The sequence below is a fragment of the Phascolarctos cinereus genome, unplaced genomic scaffold (genome assembly GCF_003287225.1).
Source record: "Phascolarctos cinereus isolate Bilbo 61053 unplaced genomic scaffold, phaCin_HiC Scaffold_7;HRSCAF=346, whole genome shotgun sequence".
Lineage (NCBI taxonomy): Eukaryota > Metazoa > Chordata > Mammalia > Diprotodontia > Phascolarctidae > Phascolarctos > Phascolarctos cinereus.
In genome coordinates, this window is record NW_027556180.1 from 48,293,119 (window position 1) to 48,317,986 (window position 24,868).

Sequence of the window (24,868 nt, forward strand, 5' to 3'; positions counted from 1 at the left end):
TCTAATGCGGGATAAGATGTGCAGACAACCATGTACATCCCTACGAGATATATGCAGAGTAGATGGACTATAACCTCAAAGAGAAGACACTAGCTAGCACCGGTGTGTCAGAGGAGCTGCAGTGTTTGTATACAACCAAGCTGAACATACAGCAAGCCGAACAAGAATATTTCTAACATGTAACACATTCCTAACAAATTTTGAGTAAGAAAGTCAAAATTTCAATCAGCAAAGTCTGTATATAACTTTCGAGATAATCTCTAAGGAACTTCCCCAATCTGAATTCTTTGCTCGTATATTGAGGTCAGTAGTAGGAGGATGCAGAAAAAGGCTGGCTACAGGATGATCTTACGCTCGAGTTGCTGATGGTGAAGTGGGGGTAGAGACTAAAGTGAAAAAGCAACAGTGAAGATCACAACCAAAATGCCAGGGAAGGCTCAGAGGTGGTCAGTGCTAAGAGGAACATTGAGAAAGGTGTGGAAAGTTTAAAATGTTTTAAGACATAAAGGAAGGACAAAAGCTAGGGGGAAATAGAGTTAAAAAAGAACTCAGAAAGAGACATGAAAGTGAACAGGATATTATTGTAATTGCCTTGTTAAAGTTCACATGCACAATTTAAAAAAAAAGTAATGACTTATGATTTTATGCGTGACCTTTTTATGCTTTCTTATTGATGCTTGTTACTAATGAGAAAATGTATGTATGCATGCGTGTATAACATAAGATTATTGTATGTCGACAAAGAAATACATATGCATACTCATACTTACGTTCCTTGAGTTTAGTAACTATTTCATTTTCCCTTCAAATTGCTAAAACCTAGACTAGTATCTGACACTTGGTAGGTGAGATTGAGAGGAAAAGAGAGAAAGAGAGAGAAAGGTCTGTTTCCCCAGATGATTAGGAAAAAAGGAAAAGAACCCATGTGTTCCAAAATATTTATAGCAACTCTCCTTGTGGTGGCAAAGAACTAGAAATTGAGGGGATGCTCATCAATTGGGGAATGGCTGAACAAGTTGTGGTGTATGGTTGTGATAGAATACTACTGTGCATTAAGAAATGATGAGCTTGATAATCTTAGAAAAATATGGACAGACTTGCATGAAATAATGGTTTTTGTTTGTTAATTTGTTAGGCAATGGGGTTAGGTGACTTGCCCAGGATCACACAGCCAGTAAGTGTCAAGTGTCTGAGGCTGGATTTGAACTCAGGTTCTCCCGACTCCAGGGCTGATGCTCTATCCACTGTGCCCACCTAGCTGTCCCCATACATGAAATAATGAAGAGCATAATGAGCAGAACCAAGAGAACATTGTATAAGAACAACTTTGAGTGACTAAGTCATTTTGACTACTATAAATACCCAAATTAACTACAAAGGACATATGAAGAAACAACTTATCTACAACCAGAGAAAGAACTGATAAACTGAAGTATGTATAGGATGGTTTTATAGATATGTATGTATGTCTGTATGTGTGTGTGTGCGTGTGTATATATATATATGTGTGTGTATATATATATGCAGATACATACATATTTGTGTCTAATGATAGCCATCTCTAGGGTGGAGAGGGGAGAAAAAAAGGAAAACAAAAACAAACCAAAAAAAAGTTCCATGACATCTTTAGTATATATTTAATAGGAATAGCAAATTGTCCATAATAGATTTTCAATGTACAATCATCTTTTTTTTTCCTCTTCTACTATGCCTTGGAAATACTTGTTTTATTTCTTAAGTTCAGAATAAAATAAATAAAATTAAAAGAGGAAAGATAGCTACAGATAGACATAGGTAGATAAGACAGATATAGATAATAGAATAGAAATAGATAGTAGATAGATAGGACTTTCATACATATTTTTAAATATCTCACACTTCACTGAAGAAAATGATTAGAATAAGTGCAATTACCTAGACACAAAGCTGAAAGGGACCTTAGACATCCTCAGGTCAACCCATTCATTTTACATGTTTTACATGAAACTGTCCCACAGAGACTGCAACTTGCCAAAGGTCACACAGCATATTAGTGATTGAGTCCCAGCTGAGATTAGAATCCAGGTTTCCCATTTTGATGAAAGTCTGAGTTTTAGTAGAGTGCTATGTAGTGCATATAATGCCAGACGTGAGGCTGAGAAGAGCTGGATTCAAATCCTGCATTAGAAGGTGGCCTCTTGCCTGAGGGATTCACTTAACTCCTGTAAGCTTCAGTCTATTCATCTGTAAAATGAGGATTAAAATAGTACCTTGCTCATAGATTTATTTTGAGGACAAAAATGAGGAAATCTATTTAAAGTGCTTTTCCAACCTTAAAAGAATTATATAGATGCCTGCCATTATAATTTTGGCTGTTCTCCCTCTTTGTCCTAGTTGCTGACCGTGGTGTGGGCAGGTGAGCTTGCAATATGAATGAGTTCCAAAATAGTTGATAGGTATTTTGTTTGCTTGTTTTATTTTTCCTCTCCTCTCCTCTCTCCTTCCCTTCTTTCATTTCCACTCCCCTCTCATCTATATCTCTTTCTTCTTTCCATCTTTATCTTTCTTTCTTTCTTTCTTTCTTTCTTTCTTTCTTTCTTTCTTTCTTTCTTTCTTTCTTGCTTTCTTTCTTTCTTTCTTCTTCTAAATTTGTCATTACAACTGTATTTTAAAGAAACAGGTGAAACCAAGGTTTGTAGCAGTGGTAGCAGTGGCATAATGGATAGGCAATCTGCATCAGAGTTAGGAAGACCCAGGATCAGATTCTTCCTCCATCACATACCCAGCCTTGTTATAACAGTTAAGTCACAACCTCCTAGTCCCTCACCCTTATGCCCCACCCCTCAACAAGTGTGCAAGACTCTAACTTTCAGAACAGTGGCCAATCTCTCAAAAGTGGTGATATTATACAGTAGATTTGAACCAAAAATAAATAAATAAATGAAACAGAAACAGAAAACTATTTCTAGGGCTGATGGTCTGATTAAACTAGTACAAGTAGGGTAGATACTTCTGATGGTTAGTTCTTGAAATCTCACAATTTTTTTTTTTTTTGCTGCATGGTAATTGCAAACTATGGCTCCCAGTCCTGTTAAAGAGGGCTCCAAATTTCACAGTGATATACTCATGATGAGCTAATCAGTTCTCTGTTATGTTCATGATAAGATGAGCAATCCTTCTCATAGTATCGGGAATCCTCCACTCTCCTCTTCTCAATCTCCTGAATTTATTCAGTCTTCATAGGACATGGAAGCCAAAAGGCAGCTCACCTATGCAACATTGGGGGATCTTGAAAAGTCCTGGAGGATAGTCAGCGTAATTGCTGCCCTGTGCCCTTCTTTCTATTATTCAGTGCATTTGGTAGAGAGCCTCTCAATTTGCCCAGGCTTTCCTGCGGGTCACCTTTAATGAAATCAGAGCTTTTACAGGAAAGGGGCTGATGAGGTTGCAAGCAGATATTCTCTTGTCTACCAGATGGGCATAGTGTTCACTGCTTAACTTAGCACAGTGTTAGCTGCAAGATGCATGAGTTCCAAAATGATCCTAAGTGTTCATTTACCAAAAGGCTTCCTTTGAGAGAAGGCTGCCAGTGGTGCATAATTGTACCAAATGTGCTGTCGTTTCATAATGTGGACTGTAATCCACTAGGAATAAAATCCTGCTATTATTCTCTTAAGAGAGATTTCGAAAATTTGGCTCTTCTCTTTGGAAGCAGTCACCTGGCTTCTCTTTAGGGGTTACTGGAAATGGCCTAAAAAAACCCTGCAAGGATGTTGAAGCTCTTTCAACATCAGGAAGACAGGATTAGAGTATCCACATAGCCATGAAATGGAGTATGTGACCCGTCCTTCTTTCCTCTGGAAATATGCATTTTAAAATTGCATAGATTCCAAGACTAGTGTCATCTTAGGAAATCTTCCCTGTGAAATAAGAATGAGCTAGAATTTATGTAGCACTTGGAAGTTTGTAAAGGACTTTCTGTGAATTATTTCATTAGATCCTCACAACCACACTCTGAGGGAGGTGATATTATTATCCTGATTTTACATTTGAGGAAGCTGAGACTGCGATGTTAAATAATGTGCCCAGGGTAACAGACCTCATGTGCATCTAAGGGAGGATCTGAACTCATATCTTGCTGAATCCAGGACCAGCCCTCTATCCACTATACTCCTTAATTGCTTTTCTTTCCTCTTAGCAAGAGATATTGAGTAGAGAACTTTCTTTCTTCCTTCCTTCCTTCCTTCCTTCCTTCCTTCCTTCCTTCCTTCCTTCCTTCCTTCCTTCCTTCCTTTTCTTCCTTTCTTCCTTTCTTTCCTTTTTTCTTTCTCTTTCTTTTTTCCTTCCTTCCTTCCTTCCTTCCTTCCTTCCTTCTTTCCTTCCTTCCTTCCTTCCTTCCTTCCTTCCTTCCTTCCTTCCTTCCTTCCTTCCTTCCTTCCTTCCCTCCCTTCCTTCTTTCTTTCTCTTTCTCTTTCTCTTTCTTTCTTTCTTTCTTTCTTTCTTTCTTTTTTCTTTCTTTCTTTCTTTCTTTCTTTCTTTCTTTCTTTCTTTCTTTTCTTCTTCTATATTTGTCATTAGAACTGTATTTTAAAGAAACAGGTGAAACCAAGGTTTGTAGCAGTGGAGATATTTCAGATAAAGCTTCCCTCTGACCACAGCTGGTTGTATAATCCGAGAAAGTCATTTAACCTATCAATGTTCTAGACAACTCATTAAAACCTCTAAGCAGCAAGGATGTCCTGCCCTGGTAGAGAGTTTCCACAACAGGAATCCTCCATACCAATGAAATCACAAGTCTTGCCTCTATCCCTATATGTCTATGAATAAACTGTTTTCATTCAAATGTTCAGGTGTGAACAACCTGCATAGCTCGGTTGATTTTTAATAAGCATTAGGCACAAAAAGTCACTACTGGGTTCAGCCTTGAAATCCATCCAACTTAGGAGTGAGCAACAGTGGTTAAAACCATTTTAACAGAGCACAGACAGTGCTGGGAAACTGTTCAGTCAGGAAGGAAAAAGAACCTTATCTAGCTGAAACAACGTGTGGCCTTTTAAGTCAGCAGAATGCAATTATCCAAATTGAAATTTGGCCAGGACACTGGAGCTAGTGCTTCCACTGTGACAGTCAGTGCCAGGAATGGAGTTTTATGGCTCCTCCCAAAGATGAGACTGTAGTCATGAGTGGCTCCATCAAGTCTTTGCTAGAGCACTGCGCCTGCCCTTTTTAGGAGCCAGCTTTCACATCCTGGACCTCATCTTTGAGGAAGTGGTTAGGAGCCCACGCACACAAATATTAGAACCTGCAGCTAGCCTGGATGTTAGCTTTGTTAGTATTGTTGTTGCTGAGTTTTGAGAGGGTTGTTACTTTTGCCCGCCTCATCTTCCATACTAACTTGGCAAAAATAAGATAATCCAGGAAGACACCCTAAGGACTGCGCCCTTGTTGAAGCAGAACACACTACTTGCCTATTACCAATCATTTTGCTTTTCTAGGCTACAGTTTCCTTATTGCCTGGAACACTTTCCCTCCTCAACTCTGCCTACTGTCCTCTCCAGATTCCTTTAAATCCCAACTAAAATCTCATCAACAGGAATCCTTTACCAACCCTTCATAATTCTAGCAGCTTCCTTCTGTTAATTATTTCATATTTATCCTGTGTATAGCTTGCATCGTATATATTTGTTTGTACAATGTCTCCTTCATTAGATTATAACCTCCCAGGGGACATGGTCTGTCTTTTACCCCATAGCTTAGCACAGTACCTGGCAAATAATAGGCACTTAATGAATGTTTACTAAATGATTATTGATTGATTTTTGATAGAATGAGGGCATTGTATACTAGAAGGTCCCCAATCAATCATCCAGCAATCATCTATTAACATCTATATCATCTAATAATGATCTATGTGCCAGACACAATGCTAAATGTGGGGGATATACAGATGACAATGAAACAGTCTCTGACCTCAAGGTGCTTACATTCTCCTGCAGGAAACAAAACACACAGATATAAGTTGATATAAAATAAGTATATTCAAAGCAAATGCGAGGCAATTTTATGGGGGAGACTCTAGCAACTTTCGGCAGGGGAAATCCGGGAAGGCCCATGTAATAAGTCTTGGGTTTGAGCAGAGCTGTGAAGGAAATTAGGGATTCTAAGAGGTGGATCCTGTGGTCCAGGTATCCTAATTTTCATAAATGAACAAATCCAGAGGCCAACAAGAGTATTATCATAAGGGTTCTATGTCACTGTTCTGGTTCATTAAGTTCCTTGCCAAGGGTGTTGTGCCAATGGGATAGAGAATCGTGCCCATATGAATCTTTATGTGGCCCCCAAACAACTCTCAAAGACTGCAAGTCACAAACCAAGTGCTGTTCCCTTTGGACAAGGATGTTTCCTTATTGGGAGTCCTCTTCACCCAAGCAATCACAGGTTTACCCAGAAAAAAAAAATTCACCAATCCACATCCAAATTCCTATGGAAATTGCAGGTGTAACACTACATCTCTTTCAGCCTCAGTTTACTCATCTGAAGACCATGATAATTTGTATCATTCTTTGTAGGTGCATGTCCCATAATAATACTAGAAAATTGAACTCACTAGAAAATCTAAGATACGCTTTCTAGGTAAGATTCCTAATTGTAAGCATTCTTTTTAAAGGGCAAGGAGAAAGGGATGGGTCATTACTTAGACCCTCTTGACTCTTTCAGGGAAGCGATAATGTCTTCACTTTATAGATAAAGAAACAGATGCCCATGGAGAGGGCTTGACTTGCCTATGGCTATACAGGTATAGATCCCCTAGGCATCAGGATGATCGATGTTTCAATAAACTTGATTCTTAATTCCCTTCCAGCTTTAACAGTCCATGAGACCATGTATACTATAGGAAATATATACTATAGTGGAACACTTTTGATGTGTCACCTGATTGAAACCTAATTAAGTAACATTGTGGATGGACAATGAACTAGATCCATAAGTGATTTGTGGGAGATGGGCCAGTTCAAATGACTTTAACAATTTTAGCAGGGAGCACTTTTAGTAACTCCAAGCTTCTACTTGAAACAAAACAATGATTATTTTTTGGTATCAATATCCTGACCGTTCTATATGGCTGTGACTCAGGAGATATTAGAATCTCTAAGAAATTAAGGAAGGCAGGGTAGGGGAAAGAGTATGGGCATTAAAGGAATTAGGTTCAAAAACCATTTATGATTTATACTCTTTGTGTGACCTTGGACACCATTTAACTTCAATGGGCCTCAGTTTCCTCATCTGCAAAATGAAAGTGCATGACTTAGATGGCCTCTGAGACCCCTTCTTATTTAAAAATCTATAATTCAATAATCTATAATTTAAATTCCAGATGAGCCAAAGGTCAATGGAGGAACATATGGAAGGCATGAAGAGGCTGCACATATTATTAGTGAAGAATTACATGGAAAAAGCAGTGAGAAAGATATCATCTGGGAAAGAAGTATGAGACACACAGTCTGCAACACTCCTAAATGAGACTCAAACTTAACTAAAATGTAATTGGGAAATACATGAAATAATTTTTAAATGAGTAAATATTATAATTAATTAAACTTTAATTATTCAGAATAGATATTTAAAATAAATTAAAATATAATAAAACACAGGTATATTACATTTTAAAACTAAGTCAATATGCAGCCCACAGAGAGGCTTATGTATGGATTAGTAACTCCATTCCTATTTGACTTTGACACCACTGATCTGGAAGATGCATGACTGGGAAGGGAGGCTGGCCTGTCAGAAAATGAAACAAAGGGATTTGGACAGGCCATGTGCTCACTAGTATCCACACAAAGCCAAAAGACCTACAGAAAGAACTTCAGAGGATGGACCCTACCTGGAAGGTTTATGGAAGGATATGTACAAGAGTCACATACTCCCTTTCCAGTCAGTCCCTTCTCTCCATGAGCAGGTTTTTGGATTGGAGGCTTTTTATCCACTTGGCTTTGTATCAGTTTAGCTTAACAAAGTCTAGGAAATGCATTGATTTATAATGTGATTCCATCTCCTTTATTGGAATGTTTTTCAGTATTTAAGGAGTGATATTGAAGAAAACATTCTCAATTTATGAAAAAATTTTTTATATATGTAACTTGGTGTCCCAGGCAACTCTCTGATATTCTAAATTATAGATGAGCTATCATTCTGTTTCATTTGATGGCATTTATACCCAGGGATTACCCTGCACTAACAAAATCACAGATAAATATGTAGAAGATAGATGGACAGAAGAGAGATGAGGAAGAGACAGAGAGACAAAGTGAGAGACAGACAGACAGAAAAGAAAGAGACAGAGAAAGAGGGAGACAGAGAGAGAGAAAAAGAGAAAGAAAGAAAGAGGGAGAAAGAAAGAAAGAAAGAAAGAAAGAAAGAAAGAAAGAAAGAAAGAAAGAAAGAAAGAAAGAAAGAAAGAAAGAAAGAAAGAAAGGAAAGGAAGGAAGGAAGGAAGGAAGGAAGGAAGGAAGGAAGGAAGGAAGGAAGGAAGGAAGGAAGGAAGGAAGGAAGGAAGGAAGGAAGAAAGAAAGGAAGGAAGAAAAGAAGGAAGGAAGGAAGGAAGGAAGGAAGGAAGGAAGGAAGGAAGAAAAAGAGAGAGACAGAGAGAGATTTGTGTTTGGTCTAGACCATTTCATTAGTATAAGAGACTCCAATACAGACATTTCCTCTAAATTAGCCCTTTTTTTGAAAATGTGTCTATATTTTATTTAATAGTTTAAGGTCTGTTCATTTGATCAATTGGGGAGGACCAGAAGTTGTGGTAGTGAAGGCCTTATTAAGGTTAAATAAATAATAATTTTGTAAAAGACCCAGGTTCATTATTTCCTTTAGCTTAATCCTGTAGCACGTGATTAGGATCATAGGAGGCAGATGGTAGATAATTAAAGAATATCTACCATTTATATGTTTGCAAATCATTTTATGGATTTTATCCCATTTGATCCTCACAACTACCCTTAGAGGTAGGGACTATTATTATCCCCGTTTTATAGATGAGTATACTGAGGGCAAATGGAAGGTAAATGATTTGACCAGAGTCACAAAGCCTAGTAAATGTCTAAGTTTAGATTTGAACTCTGATATTCCTGACCCTTATTCCAACATTCTATCCCCTAAGCCACCCAGCTAGGTGGGCATAACCAAGGTTCAGGATTTGTCAAGGCATGAATGATGAAGAAAAGACTTAGAGAGTAGGGGATAGCTTAGAAAGTTGAACTGGTTCACCAAGGGATCAGGATTGTTAAAGTACTTTGAGACATGGGATTAGACATCATAGTAAGTATAAAGAACATGTTTAAATTTGGAACTATGCCCAAAGGGCTATAAAAATGTGCATACGTTTTGTCCCAGCAATAGCATTTCTAGGGCTGTATCCCAAAAGAGATCATACAAATGGGAAAAGGACCCACATGTACAAAAATATTCAAAGCAGCTCTTTTTGTGGTGGCAAAGAATTGAAAATTGAGAGGATTGGGAATGGCTGAGCAAGTTGTGGTATATGAATATAATGGAATACTATTGTGCTATAAGAAATGATGAACAGACTGACTTCTGAAAAACCTGGAAAGACTTGTATGGTCTGATGCTGAGTAAAATGAGCAGAACCAAGAGAACATTGTTGTGCGATGACTAATATTGATAAACTTAACCCTTCCAACCAATACAAGGATTTAAGACATCTCCAGAGGTCTCGTGATGGAAAATCCTATCCACATCCAAAGGAAGAACTATGAAAGTTGAATTGCTATTTTTTTCTCTTCTTTTGAGTTTTGTTTCCTCCCATTGGTTTTAATTTTTATTTACACCACTAATGTGAAAATATGTTTAATAGGAATGTAAACGTATAGCCTATATTAGATTGTGTGCCGTCTTGTGGAGGATGGTGGGGAGGAAGTTGGAGAAAAATTTTAAACTTAAAAGCATACAGAAATGATTATTGATAAATCAAAATAAATTAATAAAATTTTAAAAAATTAAAAAATTAAAAAATTAAATCATACCAATTTCAACTCTAAAAAAAAGAATATGTTTAAGAGTAGTAAGGCATAGGGAGATACAGAATGTTAGATTATGATCAGAGAAAGGAATTTTGGAGTTCTTGAATGTGGACCTGAAATACACAGGTGATGGCAAGAAAAAAGATGTAAATATCTCATAGCTAAGGGGAAATAGTGCAGTAGGTCATGGGTGCTTGAGAAGGATGGGGAACTGGGAAATCAGAATATTTGAGGGAAGGTGATGAATATATGTTGGTGTACCTTTGTATAAAAGCAGAACCTCCCTCATGATGCCTTTTGGCATCCTATGATGCCTAAAGGAAGTCACCCTGGCCCACCAATTTCACAGCATTGAGTTTTACTACTCACGTGGCACTTCTTACTCCCTACTTTTTATTGCAGAGATTTCTGTATATGTCTTATCATCTTCAGGACTTAGAGGATCAGTGATTTCACTGATATGTGCACTCTTTCCCCCAAGATAGCTTGCCAAACTCCATTTAAATTAGTGGATGGACTTTAAAATGTTTACATGACTGGAAAATGCCTTCCTGGGCAGCCCCTCTGGTGAGGAACCTTTTTGAACTGAGGCTGGTACTCAGAAAACATAGGTAGTTCATCTCCAGCAATGAACTTGGCCTTTTCAGCTTGGTAGCATCTGCTAGACCTTGTCTCCATTGGAACAGCCTTTTTCAATCCATGAGGAACTTCGGTGGAAAATGTGTCATCATTCCAGCTGATTTGTGAGCTTCTTCAGGGCAGGTAACATGTCTGAGACAGTTTTATATCGTGTATGGTATGTTGCTCATAGATTTTATAGCCAATGAAGATTTCTTGAGTGAATGAATAATCTCTCGTTTCCAGAAAGTAACATTGAAAATAAGAAAATAAAAATAATCATTTTTCTTTTACCTATTCATATTTCTGGCAAATATTTTGCAGCAAGGACACCAAAATTATTTGTTAAAGCAAATGTTTTTTACTGATCTCTAGATATCATAGAATTTCAGAGTTGCAAAAGTCCAAAAAGTTCAAACTCCTACCCCATGGTGACAGCCTTTCTATAACCTCACTGGAAGTTAGATGATGTCCTTTGTTTGAATACTTCTAGTGAAGGTGAACTCACTACTTGGAAAGCAAGACTTTTTTTTTTGAGTGGGTAGTAATTTTGAAAAAAACATTGTGGCACAGTGAATAGAGCATTGGCCCTGAGTCAGGGGGACCTGAGTTCAAATACTAGCTATGTGACCTTGGGCAAGTCACTTAACTCCATTGCCTAGCCAAATAAAAAACCAAACCAAAACAAAACAAAAAACATTGTGGCAACTAGATTGTGGAAAGGCTACATGATCATATGACATGAAAATCATTTGAAGAAACTGGGCATGTTTAACCTGAAGACGAGAAAATGTAAGGACAAGTGATAGCCATCTTCCAGTGTTTAAATAGTGGTCCTTTGAAAGACTGTTCTGTTTAGCCACAGAACACAGAACTGGGAGTAAAGAACAGAAGGTTCAGGGATGTAGGTAGTATAAGATATAAGGAAAAGCTGTATAGAGCAACAGATTTAGATCTGGAAGGGACCCTAGCTGTCATCAGTTCTAAGCCTCTCTTTTTATAGATAAACAAACTGAGGTCTATGGAGGCTGGGGCTTACCTAAGGTAGCATAGGTAGTAAATGAGAGCATAAGTGTTTAAATCCAAGTCCTCAGGGTTAAATACGACACGTGATCTAGTACATCACACTGCCCCACGCTTCTGAGCAATGGGAGCTAGCTAGAAACTAGTCTAAAAGTGGAATGGTCTCCCTTGGGAGATGGTGGGGTTCCAGACTCATTAGTCTAAACAGCACCTTATAGTGGAAAGAACACTGAAAGAGAGCACAGGAGACAAAAGGCTCCTGGTTGGAACCTCAGCTCTGCCACTTTTTCCTTGGCAAAGTTGGACCAATCATGTAAGATCTCTGGGTTTCAATTTTCTTCCTAACTTGAACTAGATCAGGGTATCTTAACCTTTTTTGTTTGGTTGTTTTGTTTGTTTCTTGGACCTCTTTGACAATCTAGTGATACCCATGGGCTCCTAAGAATAATGATTTTTAAGTAATTGAAAGAAATGCCAAATTTGAAATTTGGCATTTCTTTCAATTACTTAAAAATCATTACTAGTGAAGGTAACACTAAAGTTAGTAAAAATAAAGATGTAACATTTTTCACATCCAAGTTCATAGAGCCCTTGAAATTTATCTATAAACCCCTTGGAGGTCCATATCCCCCAGGCTAGGAAAACCTGGACTGGATGACCTCAAAGGTCTTTTCCAATGCTAAATCCTGTGATTGACTGAACTGAGATTTGATGGGTAGGCAGCTCACTTAGTCTTCTCTCATCTTCATACCTTCCTCACCTCAGCCCAGGGAAAAGTGAACTATACTGATTGACAGGGATTTGCATACCATCTTTTACACCAAATCACCTAGGACAAAAAATTAAAGGGTAAGGTTTCCCGTGTCTTTCTTCCCCGATACTGGCCCATGCCAAACGGATACCCTGCTCATTTGTGCTTTGATATAAATAATCTGGAGACAGCTGCTGCTTTTTTTAGTGTGGTTTTGTTCCTCCTACCGTCTCCTCCACTGACAACCACTGCATTCAGCCGCCTCCCTGTCACATCCTCCCATAGCAACAAAGAGCCAACAAACACAGCCAGGGCTGAAGGCAGAAGAGAGGCAGAAAACGAGTAATGGGGCATCCTGGAGCGAGAATGCTTTTCTTCCACTGTTGCAGGAGGAAACTAGCTGAGGTGGAAGTAAGAACAGGTACTTAAGTGATCAGTAGCAGGGGGGAAAATATATGATATGGGGGCAGGGCTGGCTGGTGGTAAAACGAGAGGGAGGAGGAAAGCTTCAGTCAAAAGCAAAACTCCTTTTTCACTCGAAGGTAGAAAAAAAGTTCTAGTGGCAGAAGGAAAATTGACTTTGTGAATTTACTAGCATTTAGGAAACCCAACGGTAGCATGCATGTTACTGATATTTGTTTAAGTAACACTTCAAAAATTCCTTAGGTAAAAAAACAAAACAAACAAACAAAAAAAAACCACAGCTAACAAGGCATGTTGTGCCTTTTTTTTTTTCAAATCTCTCAAAACTGGAAGAAAGAATGCCTGAAAAGTGCCTCCCACTCTATGGGTGCAACTAATGATCCAAAGGAATTTTAAATTAGACCCCCTTGTCTATTTAGTTAAATTTAGCACAATTTACATATAAAGATAGATAAGAAGCCAGTCAGCTGGAGCGCTGAGGAGGGCACACACAATGTTGATAGTCCGGGAACCTGTTTTAGAAAGACAGTTGAACTTTTTTTTTCCAGCCCATCCTAAGGGTCTCAGTCTAGAGATTAAAGCATGGAAGCAGAATGCAGGAAATGTAGATTATACTGGTGAACTTTGTGGGATCTAGAGGATGTTCTTTGGGATAAGTTTTTTTCATCTCATTTGGAGTATTGTATTAGTCTTAATTAGTCTTAATGTTTCCAAGTGTTACCTTTTTTCCAATTCAATATAGTTGTCAAAACAATCTTGCTAAATTAAGGGTCCAATCAGAAAAATTTCAAAATCTGTCAGTGGCTCCCTATTACTTATCATTTACTTATTTGGGTGCATCTTAGATCCCCCATAGTTCTGTGAATGCAGAGAAGGAAATAGTGTGGAAATAGAATCAACACTTTTCTAAGCCAAGGCACAGGAATAAATGCCTCCTCCCTCTGAATTTTCCATACTCTTAGGGAAGAGAAGGCTTAAGGATGAAAGAGAAGAATTAAAAGAATGGAAGGAATCTTCCTCTGCATAAGTCTTTTCCTTGAGTCAACTTCAACCCTACTGGTGGGTCATAAGCCTTGAAGAAGGATTGAGTTTTTTATATAGCCCAGTTGACGACTGGCCTCCAAGGAAAAACAATTGGAAAGAAGACTGGAAGTCCTAGCCAGGAACAGATTTGTGAGCAAAGGAAATCAGCCAGAAGAACTGATGCTTCAGGTACCAAGTCTCTTCAATTGGTGCCAACAATCTGGAAGGCCAGGAATATGAAAATCTTGACTGTGTTTGCGAACTCCTGGAAGGAATGGTTGATAGGGAAGTCTGAGCCTAAGTACCTGGATATTCTCTTAGAACACCTGGGTTTAGGGTGTAACTATAAACAGGGTAAGAGTTACCTGGGTCTAGAGGTGTCATGGACTCACAACCATCACAATAGTTGTTTCAATGTATTTTGTTTTACTTCCTTTGTTTCTATAGGTATGAATAAAGAATGGCATCCAGTTAAACCATCCTTGTGTGATTGACTCCATTATGATAGGTTTATGTAATTGAATGAAATGCTGCATGAAGACAAGAGAATAGACATTCCCTGGTGGCTGGGGGCTGAGCCAAAAGTTTAATTGGATAATTCCACATAGACTATACCCCTAGACTGATGAGGTAAGTGCTGTCACCTACAAAAGGGAGTAAACTAGGACAGAGGCAACCAGCTCTCTAAGAACACGGAGATCTTGGCATTATTTCCCTAGTGTTCTCTGTTGTTAGGAGACTCAATGCTGTTGTTGTTTGTCCTTCATTCTCGAAGAGGGAGGTGAAGCCATGACAAGCAAGTGAATTGAATTTAAGTGAAGGAGGGCTGTGCAAAGCCACCAGCCTCACTTTCTCCTATAGAGTCATCTGGGTCCAGTGGCTAGATATAGATCAGGATGCCTGAAGATGGCCCTGGATGCAGGGGGAGCTTACATGACTCCCATAACTGACCAAGGTGAGTATGAGCCTACCAGCCCCTGGCCCTCATCAACAAGTAGGGTTTAGTACCTATGCAGCAGTGCCTCTTGGTAGCTAAACAAAAATCAACAAGACATAGTCCTTGAGAAGTTTACAACCAAATCGGGAAGAGAAGGGAAATGCATAAATAACTACACTATAAGGGAGAATATGGTAGCTACAATGGGCTATGGGGATCAAAGCTTCTCAAATGACTTTAAAGCTTTTTTGGAACATTTAGGATGAGTCTTGAGTGATGTTTAGGATGCTGCCAGACAGCTATGGGGAAATAGCATTTTGGTATACAGAATAACACGAGAAAAAGCATGGAGACATAAGAATGCTGGGCCTGTTTCAGATGATGGCTAATAGTTCAGTTTGATACATGTAAAGGGATTTTAGGAGATAAAGAAAGAAAGGCAGGGTTTTATTGTAGAGACCTTAGAATGTCAGGCTGAGGATGTGGTTTTGATACTTAATTGAAAACTATTCAAGGTTTTTTTAAGGAAAGAGATGGTGTGGTCAAAGTTGTTCTTTAGAAAGAATAATCTTAGAAGAACACGTATTGACTAGCTTGGAGGAGAAATTGGAGTACATGTTGAAGGTTATTACAATACCCTAGGTAAGATGTAATAATGAACTCAATTAGGGAAGTATCAGTGGAAATGGAAAATAGATAATAATGGAAAAAACAATTCTAAACTTAAAAATTGATTGAAAGGATGACTCAACTTTCCAATATAAGTGACCAGAAGAATGTTGATAAATTTAACAGAAATAACCAGAAAAAATAAACAATTTATGTTTTACAAAGTGCTTTTCTAGAACTATTACAAAATACAAATAATACTGTTACTACCCAGTCCACAGGGCTGTTTCAGGGACAGAGCTTTGTACACTGTAAATTGCTATACAGGTGTGAACTGTGATTATGCAGTAAGTACAGTTATTTGGTTCCAGGAGGAAGTTAGCCAAAGGTTGCCAACTCTAAAACTTCATCTAGCATTTTTCAGTCTTTCTCTAGATGTAATTTACATAAAACCAATCCAGTAATGGGAAATGAAAGGAATGTCCACAATGCAGTTCTACCCACGTCCTCTTTAATTTTGCAGTGGAGCTCCTAGAACCACAGCTAGCAATCAGTGTATGATAACAGTTGAAAGGAATTTTCTGAGAATTGGGGTATCAGCAGAGGACAAAGAAAGTTCAAAAAGATTGATTTCAACACCTAATGATGTCTCTAGCTAGCTGACTAGACATGGGTGACCAAATTCTGAAATCACATAAGAGCTGAAATGGCCCCTGAAACTAAGAGCTAAAAAAGCAGAGACAACCTAGCAACTGAAACTCAATTAATATACTGGCAGATGGCAGCAGAAGATGTCAACAAAGAGTAGCAAAAGAAACAGCTCAGGAAAGATTTTTGAGAGAGGAGTTTAATGGAAATAATATAAGAGAGAATTATATCAGAGTGATTAGATCAGCAGAGAATCCCAGATCCATGAAGAAAGCTGTTGATATCAACACAGGACACTAGTGATTGCATACAGCAATCTTTGGAGGCAGAATACAAGTCCTATCTCTTTGTGTGCCCCCTCCATGAATATTCACCAGCCACATGCAATCCCTATTTGTATGTCCCTCCATTGGTGCCACCTGGCCACACACATTCCCTGAATATATTCCCTCTCCCACCAGAAGAGTATTAACCTGTGAGAAGATACCCTCCTAGGAATATGGGAAGAATCTTTCTTGGCCCTTATTTTCCTCTGCTTTTTAATTAAATGTCTTTGCTTTTCATGGATACAATTTTTGGTTAGTAAAAGATTGTTGATGTTGCTTTTCTTTTTAACCAATGAAAAGACTGTTTGGTACAAGATAGCTGTATTGGTAGGTATGAGCTATGGATTTTGAGCAAATACTGACCCACAACATATCTAGAAATTTCAGACAACCTCCCCTTCCAACCCTTTGATAGGGGAAGAGCTTTCAAGAATACATTGCCTGCTTCCTATTAATTCTTCCTATTAATGAATTTATGATTAAAAGAAAATATTTTATTAAATAATGTCATAACATTTCCATGGCAAGCATTAGACTTGTATTCTCTTTACATTTCACAGTGTTCTATGGTTTAAAATAACCCAGAGGGAAAACAATCAATTCAAAACCACTGAAGTATAAAAAGAAAAAAAAACCCTAAAATGTTCTAAGTCAGGGGCCAAGAAGACCTTTGCTAAATGAAACTTGATACATGAAGTTATAGAATCCCATTCCAATTCACTCTGTTGTGCTGAGATGTTGTAGCTTATACATTATGGATAAAAGGTCACCTGCTGTTTTGAGGCTCCCCCAAAGAAGATCATAGCTGAGTTATAAATTAATTTAAAACCTTTTTTAAAAGTGTAAATGTTTTGCTGAACCTTTAGAAATGCTTCCATGGGAAATTACTAAGAATGCAATAAAAATATTTTTAACTGCCTTAAATTGGTAACTTCTAGGATGATAGATTATTTTTTATCACTAGTTCTAGGCTGTAATTCAGTAACTCCTTTAAGATTCAAAGCTGCTCAAAGGAATGGGAAAATCTCCAAGGACAATATTTTTATTCTATCTTTCCTTTCCTCCTCCTCCATCTCTCCTTTGCACCCCCCAAAAAACAAAGGTCTTTAGTGATTTTATAGAACATACCTTGACAACATTTTTTAACTGATTTGTGATTTTTAGAAAAATACCAAAATCTATTTTTATATTTTAATTATATCTCATTCACAAATGAAAACCTATTGACAAGCCCTGAGGAAATTACTGTGGACTAGTTTCTGAGTTTCTCTCCAGTGATTATTGGACCATGTGCTAACCCATACACAATTATAAAAGACCACCGTCAAGAACATAAAGGTGCTTGCTCAACTCAGCTTGTTTTTAGCTTTTCTGATATGCCAGCAATATAGATTTATCTTCATACCAGTGTAACCAAGCAATAATTTATCATGGTGGTGGGCAAAAAGCTAGTAACCTGCCATCAGAAAGACACCTCTCATATTCATTCCTCATTCTTTGGATTGCTATGTACCCAGTTTGAAGTCATGCCAAAGAAATGAAACTGAGTCAACACAACCCAATTCACAGATCCCAATAAACTTTATTCAAGGATGTAGTCGAGCCCACTGGATCCCTGGTAAAGTCAGGGTGCAAGAACACAGCTGCTGAATGATCCCCAATGCATTCTAAATCCCTTTTCTCCAGGGGTGTGTTCTGATGGGGTTTGTGATGAATCCTACACTGATTCCAAGCACTAGCATCAGTAGGAAATCTATCTGGCAGCAGCAGGTAGGCTTAATTATGCATTACAATTATTCGATATTCTCTTCTGGGGTGCTCTCTCTAAGCTTAGCTTCCCCAGCTTTACTCTGGACTTTCAAGCGATTTAATTGGTCAGGAGACAAGGTATGATTTTCTTGCCCTGTTTCTAGGTCTAGCCCTTGGGGTCTTTGGGCATCAAGATTGGTTTAGTGTGTGAAAAAACGCCAGGCTTAGCCTGTGGCTAGCCTCACAAGTAAAACATGTACCAGGCATGTAGAAGGTTGTCCTACTTAGATGACCTTGGAAGGGGATGTTGTCCTAGTATAGAAGGCCTGAATAGAGTGGTCTCTCACAAAGCTCAAGTATACAGTAGAAGAACATAGTGGAGAAAACACTAAAGAAGATCTCTGCCATCCATGTGTATGCATGTATATGCGTATTGTATTAATGTGAGTACATGTATAAGTACATGTTTTTGGAGGGAGAAAGAAAGAAACAGAGAGAGAAAAGAGTTTATAGCAAGCCAGCCTTGGAGTCAGCAAGTCCTACCTCTGACATTTTAGCTGTGAGACCCTGGGTGAATCATTTAACCTTTTATGACCCCCTCATCTCTCCACCAATTCTCTAAGACTTTAAGTTCCAGAGCAGTTGTATCAATAAAGGATGTTTCCTCACTAAGTGTGCCTAATACCATTGAAATCATAGGCCAGGTCCAAATACACAGACAAATGTGTGTATATTCTAGCATAAGTGTGTGAATGTTATGTGTATGTATATGTACACACATGTAAATGTATATGTTAACGATTAACCAGCAAGGAGAATTATAGACAAGTGTATGTGTCTAATACAAATGTCCTTACATTATTGAAATCTTTGTTCTTGAAATATATATAGATCCTTATGTGTGTATATATATTTATGTATTATGTGTATCTGTATAACTACATATACACATGTTCATGTATGTATGCATAAATTTGTACATTCACATGCACACATATATTCAGAACTTAGAGCTAACTTAATAATCACTCATCATTGCTATGATTTGATTACTAAAACAATCACATGGCAATGTAACAGTAAGTATGGGCCTTTTAATTAAAGAAATCATAAGACCTTATTTATAATTTATCATAAAACTTATTTCTAGCCCTATTCTCTCACATACAGAAAATTGAGCTTTTTAAAGCGGGAAAAATGTCATGAAAGATATTCCTTTATTTTTGAAGAACACTAACGATATCACAACATTGGGGTAAAATAGTGAATAATGAGTGTCTTGACTTGCATGTGAATTTGATTTAAGTGAGGGAGAGTTGTGAAGAGTCATCAGCCTCACTCTCTTCCAGAGTCATCCAAGTCCAGTGGTAAAACAAAATCAAGATGACTGGAGATGGCCTAGAAGGCAGTGGATGACTTTGGCATCTTGGATGTCTGACCAAGCTCCAGAGTGCCTTCTTCAGCAGCCTTCATGGCTGTTGGAACAAATCTTTCTTGTCCATGAATTCTACCAGGAGAAGTCTTCACTTGCTTGAGTAGGCATCCCCCTAATTCACCAATGGGTTTGAATGGGCCAATTACTCTCAACCTGCTTTAGCCCATCTGCCAAATCATTTTTACTCACTCAGCTGTGGCCGCTGTGAATGCTACAACTTCTTGGACCTACAGGTGAGAGCTGGAAGACAGGTGGACACCAAACGTAGATGAGCAGCGTAAAAATGACTCGGCAAGCCCTCACAACAAAGGTATTGGTCCTCTGTCCTTTACAATCTGTAATTTACATTACATAGATAATAACTCTGTTCTTGAATATTCTCCTAACAGGAGTTAGGAGAATTATATTCACATCACTCTGCCATTTACTTGCCTGGATGAACTTGGAGAAATATTGTTTTCCCATTCAGGACTTTCGTTTCCTCATACACCAAATGAAGTTATTAAAGTTTCAGCTCTTTGATTCTGTGACTTGAATTATATTTGAAGAGGCATTATAATATAGGAGAAAGAATAAAAAAGCACAAACTTATCCTCAGAAGATCTGGGTTTAAATTGTTCTACCGACTGGGTCCCAATTACTACCTACAAGACTTTGGACAAGTCCATGCCTGGCTGCTCACTACAAAATGGCATTAGGGGGCAGCTAGGTGGCACAGTGAATAGACCTCCGACCTTGGAGTCAGGAGGACCCAAATTCAAATCCAGCCTCAGACACTAGGCATTTACTAGCTATGTGACCCTGGGCAAGTCACTTAACCTCGATTGTCTCACCAAAAACAAAATGGCGTTAGGCTACAAGATGGTCCCTTCCAGCTCCCAATCTACTATCCTATGAAATTACTTTCCTTTTTAGGGCCTTAGTTTCCTTATCTGTAAAATTAGGGGTTTGGATCAAATAAGCTTGGAAATTCTCTCTAGCTCTAAACCCTCATGTTTTGCCTATTTATGAAATGACAATACAACCAGTTAAATTTTGGTGGCATTCCATCTAGAACAAGACTGATATTTGTATGATATTTATGATCTGTACTGTCATGTCAGGTCCTTGAAAGTGGGAGGTCAATCTCAGTAGCACAGTGCTGACACTTACCCAGGCAACAGGACGTAGGAAAACAGAAACCAGATACTAGCAAAGTCCCAATAAAGTGTTAATATGCACTTCTCAATGAAAAGGGGAAAAATAACTCTTTAAGTATATAACATATTTTTAAAAAAGTAATCCTGAATTAAATTCCATTGAACCCATTTTCCCATATATTCTGCAAGGAAACATTGATGCTTAATTAAATAATTCACTTAACTAAAACATTTCCCTTATTTTTTCACAAGCTGTTCTGACGGTTTAATGTTCAGAGGTGGAAAAAGATGGCTTCTAAGGTCCTTTTCGGCTATAAATCCATGATCCTATGTTTTCCTGCATCTCCCTGATCTTACAAACTCCTATGAAGCACATCTATGAGAGAACATCCAGGAAATTTTTCCTTCCCATTGTATGAGTCGTGGATGCATCCCATTCTGGGAAATGAAAATTGGAAAGATGCTCAAGAATCTATAACCCACTGGACTTGGCCATTTGCCCCACCTGGGAAAGTGATAGGATTTAAAAAAAAACAGGATTTTTAAAATTTTATTTTAATTTTAATTTTTCATTTAAAAATTAAAAGTATATACCATCCAGAAATGCTCCTTTTGAGACTCTATGGCCTCAAAATCCTCTCTCCTAAAAGATGAGGAAATTGAGATCCATAGAAGACAAATGACTTGTCCAAGGCCACCCCTCTTTCAAAAATCAGATCAATGGATGCAAAGTAGATTTTCTGACTGGGCATCCAGTGTTCTTTCCATGGCACCACTGTTCCCTTCAGGGACATGCTTTGCCTAGCTAATTTTTCTGCATTCCCCTGGAATTTAGACTCTTGAATTAACTTTACATTTGGGTCTCCTTGTGCTTTTTTACCAAAAGCAAAAACCAAAATGACATCTCTTTAAAAGAAATTGTATGGGCAAAACCATCCAACTTCAAAGCATTTTTACTCCTATTAAAGTCCCTCATTACCTGCTGTTTGTTCCTTTTGAGTAACCTCCTAAGTGCCCCTGGATATAGTCAGACTTAGTAGGACATGCTCTTTCCCCATGCACCCTGTCCTGTGTCCCTGCAGTTTCTGATGCCAAACAGATTTTTAAGATCATAAAAGGACAGAGGTCGACATGAAAGTCTCCCAGAACCTGGCATTCGTTTCATGCTTCTGGTCTGTATTAGAAAACATAACAATGCTCCTTAATATTATTTTTTCCTTGTGTATAAAAATGTTATAATGACATCACTTTTCCATGACCAGGATTTTTAAAGCTTATCTCTGAGAATTAAGAAAATGACACTGAAGATGTAATGAGGTATTTAAAAGTCTGTAATATCAAGGTGGTTGGGTGTGAATATCTACCGTCAAGCCAATTCTACTGTGATGTTAAAGGATGCTGGAAATCCAGAAACTGTTAAAAAAAAAAAAAAAAAAAGGAGCTGACTGAATGAAATGTGCCACATCCTTACATCACAGTATCATCCTCGGATTGAAGATATAGGGTCATAAAGGATCTTATAGGTGAATCCAATCCCTTCATTTTGCAAATACGGAAGCTGACACCCAAAAGGTTAAATGGCTTAGCCAGAGTCATAAATACAGTCTCTGAGGCGCATGATTTGAATCCAGATCATCCTGACACCAAGTCTCACTTGCACCATCCTCTCCTCCCTCACCACCTCCTCCCCACACACATCATGGAAGACATATTCACAACAAGCATGTGCAAAGAAATTCCTGATTCTAACACCACTTTCTTCCGGAAGTCTTCCTCAACTATTCCAAAACACTTTCTGTGTCAGTGTTCCCTGAGTTCTTACAAATATCTCTTCATTTGTCTTTTATTTTCCTTTAGTATAGATTCTTAAATCTCTCTTTCTAAAATATATTTATTCTATTTCCCTGATTCAATGGTAAGTATAGTGAGATTGTGGCAAGGATCATGCCTCTATTTTTTGATTTTACTTTATTTTATCATTTTGCTATAAAGGCACTGTGCTTGGCACACTGTGAACGTCCAAGAGATTTTGGCTGATAACATGGAGAGCAAGGTGTACAGTTCAGGAAACAAGGATCAGTAGGAAAATACATGTTGTGGAAACAGGGAAGAATGACAAAAAATAATGTAAAGTCAAAAAACAATGTTCTGGTAACACAGACAGAACAGGAAAATTTTGTTCATCTCTATCACCACTTTTGAACTTACAGATGGTATCCAAGAAAGAATATCTGGGAATTCCTCCAAATCACTAGCTTCTTAATGGATCCACACTGGTGATTTGGTCTCAAGAAACAAAACTCCCTGTAGGTCCACCTAAATAGAAAAAGAAGAAAAATACACATCACCTAAGGGTCTGTTTAAACTTTTTAGAACAAAGATCCAGATTTGGATTGCCTCTACAAAGCACACTTGACAAATCCCCACAATGGCAGATTATGAGAGAGAACTTCTAGGCAATTTTTCCTTCCCATTGTGTGATTCATTGGTGCTTTCCATTCTGCAGCAAAAGTGGGAAAGATGTTCAAGAATTTACAAGCCACCAGACTTGGTCAATTGTTCCCCATTGGGAAGGAGATAAAATTAAAAAAAAAAAACAATGGCAGGAATTTATTATTTTAAGCATTTCAAGGAATTAAAAGTATATAACATCCAGAGACTCTCTTTTCTAGATGCTATGGCCTCAGAAACTTCTCTCCTAAACACATCCCCAGAAGTCTTGTTTATTTTAGTACCTATGTTTTTTCTTTTGCATACCCTATAGAAGGCAAAACCATCATTCTCTTGACTGACAAGGAGTATTTGTCCTACCTATCTTTGTAATTCTAATGCCTAACAGAGGGCCTGGACCAATCGTGTTTGGATCCAGACAATAGAAAGTAGTTCAATGCATAGAAGCTATAGAGGCAGATTTTAGATTAGATTTAGATTTAAGAAACTGCCTAACTACTAGAATAATCTATAAGTGCAATGGGATGCTTGAAAAGCCAATGGATTCTCCTTCTAGGGATGTGCTCAGGAGAGCCAATGGTTAAATTTTCAACATGAGCATTTACACCTCATAAAGCAACACTAAGATCAGAGCTTGATTTACTGTTTTGTTGATTTCTATATAGACTGAAGAAAATGATGGGGAAAATGTTGATAATGCAGATTAAACTTAAAAGTGTATCATGGGGTATCTAAGTAGTGCAGTGGATACAGCATTGGCCCTGAAGTCAGGAGGAGTTAAGTTCAAATGCAGCCTCATACACTCACTAACCCTATGACCTTGGGCAAGTCACTTGACCCTGATTGCCTCAAAAAAAGTATTATGAATGCACACTTTTTTGGAGATCTGGTTGTTAAACATTTGCCAGCACCCTGCTCGCCCACCCTCAGGGGTCTTGAAGCCAATGCTGGATAAAACACTTGTCAAGAATATTGGAGAGAAGGTTCATGGTTGAAGTTTGAATTGGGAGAGATGGTATATTAGCACGGGACCAGAGATCTGGAAGGGCCCTTGGAGACTACCTCTTCCAACCTCTTTATTTTACAGACAAGACATCAAGTAATTTGCCTATAGTTCCACAAGTAGCAACTATCAGAGAGTTTTGAAAGAAATCTCTTCCAATTCTGAGTTTCTCTGATTCCTTTCCCAATGGGGCATAATTGGATGTGCTAACCACACCTAACCAGTGTTCTTCCTGGCCACAATCTAACATCCTCCTTCTGAGACTAGCCATGAGCTCATTTGGAACAGGTGAAAGGCTAGGTAATGATGGCATCAGGAAAACCTGATTTTAGGAACTGAGAGATGAGGGAATTTATACATTGAGTGAAGACAAATACTTATGCTGTTTTCTTCCAACACAATGTAAGCCTCTTGAGGGCAGGATCTGTTTGATTTTCCATGTCCTTGGCCAGTTCTAAACACAGTATTTGGCACATAGCAGGTATTTAATAGATTTTTTAAAAATGAATTAGTCTTTTGATACTGCATCGCTTTCTTCTCTTTTCTTCCTTCTCCCTTTCGTTCAATATTACAAATATTCATTGAGCTGTGTGTGGCCCTCCCAGTGGTGCCCATATGAGAATCCATCTCTGCTGGATCTTTTGAACTGAGGACTTCTGAGCTAAGGTGGACTAGGCCAATTGGGTTTTTCCTCTAAGTCAGGCATGGATTTGG

General features: G+C 38.2%; 1 long non-coding RNA gene across 1 annotated transcript; it reads left to right on the top strand.

Annotated features, from left to right (window-relative positions):
- Nucleotides 1-12,678: 12,678 nt before the first annotated feature.
- LOC110203339 (uncharacterized) lies at nucleotides 12,679-14,333 on the top strand. The gene is made up of 2 exons (XR_002322945.2): nucleotides 12,679-12,832; nucleotides 13,797-14,333. It is a non-coding gene; the product is annotated as an uncharacterized LOC110203339 (long non-coding RNA).
- Nucleotides 14,334-24,868: the final 10,535 nt, after the last annotated feature.